The following is a 4,444-nucleotide window of genomic DNA, read 5'->3' as shown; positions in this document are numbered from 1 at the left end:
TCCAGTGTACCACTGCCACCCAGTAAAGGCAGAACACAGAGGTATGCTCCGACAGGCTATTTTATTTATACATTTTGAGGGCAGAGGGATGCACCTGTAGTCCTCTAGTCTGGTTTCGTGCTTCATCTAGACCACAGAATGTCACCTAAATCAGAGACTATAACCTCAGCCTGAACCAGACCGTATCTAACACAAATGTATAAAATGTTGATTTGGAGACACTGGGAGAATGAAAAAAAACATTAAATCCCTCGGGAAGGAGTTAAACAGTAAAAAATACCATTACTGTGAAATATACGCCTTATTTCTACTATGCCTACCTTCTGTTTCTAGCCTTTACAACATGAAAACAAAGAATACAGATTTTTAAACATTGAAATGTGTACATCAGTGATAGGAAAGAGCTATTCAGGCTATTTAAGCCCTTTCCAGCCAAGTCCCACTTGTGGATTAGGCACAGGAAGAGCATAGTCACCCCTCCCGCCTGCCCACATAGAGCTCCAATCCACCCCTTCCTCGGCTCTCTTCCCTGTCCCCTCTCTCCTAGGACTGAATCAGGGTTGTGCATGAAGGAGCCTGTTGTCTGCAGGACCTCTGTTTCATCTGTTGTAAAGGTTGGAAGGTGTCTAGTGAATGAGGAGGGGAGAGGAACATCTTACCGCTCACGCCCTGGACCAGCAGGCTGCAGAGTTGGATGCTGTTCCCACCTCTGCCGCAGAGCTCTCCTGCAGTGACAAACAAGTCCTCTCGCCAGGATCTCCACAAGCGGTTCCTGTGTTTTCCTTATTTTCCAGTTGCCCCACAGAGGCCCTAGAGTCTAATTTGCAGAAGCGTTGGGCGCATGCAACCACGAGCGACGTCAGGAAGGTGGTGATTTAACAACAATACTTCTGTATTCTCACAAACATGAGACACAAGTTTGTAGAACTGAGAGCTCAAAATAATGCATTATGAGCATACTTAACTTAAGTGACTGAATTCCCTGTCTGTATCCTGGGAATTATGATAGAAAATTAGTAATTGTTTGCACAGCACTCAGACACTAGAGTGTTACTTAGAAAAGACGGTGACAACATTAGCATTTCCATCTTTAGAGCGGAGTTTGAATAGCAGACAGGAAATCAGGCATGAAACTGCCAAGTGAACAGGGGAAAACTACACACTCACTGAGCACCATCCACCCTGTGGGCTGAGGAGGGGACAATGGAAGTAATATCGATAGATAGATAGTAATATAGTATAGTAAGATAGACTGCCCTTAAAAGACAGGATCAAACATATATGAACAGGGAGTCAGAGCAAAGTGACCCACGCAATTTTGATTCCAGCAGTTTCTAATGTTAAGTGTTTCTAATGTTAAGCGAAGCTCCTGTAATGTAATTTCTGTATAATAGGGTTTTAGGCTGAAATTCTTGTTTCTTTATGCAAACTTCAAAAATTCTTGTTTACAAAGTCTAGAGGTGTACCGGCACAGCTCAGCGCAATGCAGCACAGCTACTTAAGCTGGGCTGGGGCGGATTTGTTCTAGAAACACAAACAACACGTCAGGACTCTCCTTGCACCTGGCTTAGAGCGGGACCCGTTAGTTCCCTCATAACTACCTCAGGTACAGAACTGCTTTAATACGATTATTCTACTTCCAGTACTGACAGGGTGCTATCTTGCACAGTTTGTACATGCTTTGAGTGACCATTAATAATGGCTCATTGTTGAATGGGTGGAGAGTTTCCTAACAAACAAAACCAAAACCTATTTCCAGCTTCAAAGGAGAAATGTGAATTTTTGGGTAACAACCCTGAATTATTTTATTATGATTTTTGCAACAGCTGAGACTGATACCGATCAGTAGGTGGCTTCTATTATTCTTTGAAAGGTGGCACAGGACTAGCAAAAAAAAACCCAGACCCAAACAGTATATTGACAATGGAAAATTACCACGCTATTGCCCATGGGTGTCTTAATTCCAACAAGCAAAATCTGATAACTTGGCCATTCATTCCACCTCTCTCAAACAATAGATAATCTTTTTGCAAATACCTCAGGAACTAATCAAGAGCCATTTGTTTGAGCGATTCACCTCTGACTCCTTAGAGCTCTCCAGTCTTGGTGGAGTTCTTAGAAAGATACAGCCAGGCCCTTCTGCTGTCCCCCTCCAAACTCTGGGGCACAGAAGTATCGCCCATGCCCCAGGTCCTCAGCTCATGTCCCAGAGCAACTGAGGTGTGTGCCATCCCCTTCCAAGCTTTGGTTTCCCCAGGAAGGAAGCAAGACGAAAACAGTATCTGGAACTGCCTTTGGTCTGCGTGTTTCAAGAATGAAGACCCTGAGACATGTTAAACTGCACTGGCTGCACAGATTTGACATAGCTATTTTCCAGCAATTATCTTTATGTTTTACTACGTTTTTTTTCCTGTATTTAAATGAACAATAATTTTGAGAAAGCTTTTCAGTACAACAAAGTTAATCTTTCTCTGTCCAAAGACTGTTCTTAAGCAAGAAGAAGCAGCCTCGTATTGTTCTTCAAAATCTTTATTGAAATTGTGTTTCATGATATGTTTGGAAATGAAGATGATGAGATTCACTTTTGTTACTAAGGTGGATGGCCCCAAGTGGACATGATGCCAGAGCTGCTGCCTGTAACCTGGACTTACCTTGTTCTTAGACTGGTAATAGTGCACACAGAGTATACCTAACAAATAATAGACTATATGGAGCCAAGCATTTGGGCTAGGACATCATTATAAAGAAAATAAAAGCCTATTACAGTCTCATGGGTAAAATGGGGAAGTGTGCATTAACACTGCGGGTCTGACATCCACCGAGAAAGGATGCTACCTTGACAGCGGGCTGTCTCGAAAGACCGGAAAATAGCAAATAACAACCTAGCTCTCCCAAGAAAAGGGCACTGTCTTCGCAATGAGAGGGGCATTCAACGTCAAAACAAAGGAAAATACTGCCCTTAAGCTGTCAGCACCAGTGCCCAGCGGAATCGCACCACCTGCACAACAGACAATCGCACACTGGCAATTTCCATGCTATGTGGACACTACAGCAGTCTTGATTCTCCAGGGTGGGTATGGGCCTTCACCACACTGAGCTCGTTGCAGGATGAAGAGTTACACCCTCATTCTGTGATACGCAAAGTTCTAAACTTTTCACTGCGTTTATGTTAAAAATCATTTTTGGCTACGCAGGAAATTTAACACTACAAAAGCAGTAATCACCTGCTGTTATTAAAACAGAGCCAGATTCCCTCCTTCCCTCCTAGCACAGAAGGCACCTAACACAGGATTTTGTGAACTCATACCCTAAGCCCAAAATTGCACTTCATATACATTTAATGAGCTGTAGTTGCGTGACTCAGCAGCTGATAGTTCAGGTGGTGGCACACAGAAAGGTGCCAGGCTCGGCTGATTGTTGGATGTAGAAAAAGGAGCCTTCTGAGCAGCTGGAGAGTGGCTGTACCTCTGCAGTCAGCACTGCTGTGGCTGCTACCCCAGTTCTATGTCCCCCTGTGGCGCTCACCAAAGATGCCAGCAACTGGAGACGATCAAGGAACTTATGATGACCGGAAAATATACATTGCGACAAAAATCTCTGTTGCGCTTAACTAGGGTTATAATTGCACAAGCAGCTCCAATGATGAAACAGCCTGTTAGTGCCAGAAGGAAGGGGATCACCCTTCCCTCTCATTCCCGTTTTCTCCTTCCTCCTCCTCCTTTCTCCTGTTTCCAGCCCCACCCTCCCTTCCCCTGCTCTGGCTGGAGCTGGTGCTTGCGAGATCCTTTCCTTGCTGGCTTGGCTCACTAACCCAAGCAGAAAAAAAAATAATCATGGGTTTTGGTGGATTTCATTTCTGCTGGAGCAGCGAGTTAAGCTGTCCCATGGAAGAGCCTGACAAGCGCTGGGACTGAGGACGGGAGAAAGAGGCTGGAGGTGGGAGCAGACCTCCTTCCTTGGTGCTGGCAAACTGATAAACTCCTTTACTGCAGCATGCTCTGGTTTCTTAGCTGATGAGAAGCTTTAGGGCACTCAGTGCATTTAATTACCTATATGACGAGCAAGGTTTGACAACAGGCAAAGGTGGCGGCAAAGAATCCTAGCGCAGAAAGATTTTTAAAGACTGAAAATTGATGCTAGAGAAGTTCGTGCTATAAACACGGCAAATGTGGAATAATGATGGTAATTGAAAGCCTCTTCCCAAGCTCGTTCTGGGGTTTCTCTGTCGGCGGTAGACTTTACACCGTGCTTTCTCCAGGGGAGCTTCTCCGGGAGATGTGCTCTGTGTTGGACATATACGGGCGGCAGAAGGCCCATGCAGGCGCTGGACCACGGGCCAGGTGATGCGGTCACCCTGGCGTGTCGCAGCTCACCGACACCTGCCTGGGACACACACAAACCACAGTCGGTACGAGGCCGTCAGCAGAGCGTGCTTTATTACGGG

Source organism: Charadrius vociferus, unplaced genomic scaffold (assembly GCF_000708025.1).
Source record: "Charadrius vociferus isolate BGI_N301 unplaced genomic scaffold, ASM70802v2 scaffold79, whole genome shotgun sequence".
In the NCBI taxonomy this organism is placed as follows: Eukaryota; Metazoa; Chordata; class Aves; order Charadriiformes; family Charadriidae; genus Charadrius; species Charadrius vociferus.
Note: the sequence above shows the minus strand (reverse complement) of the source record.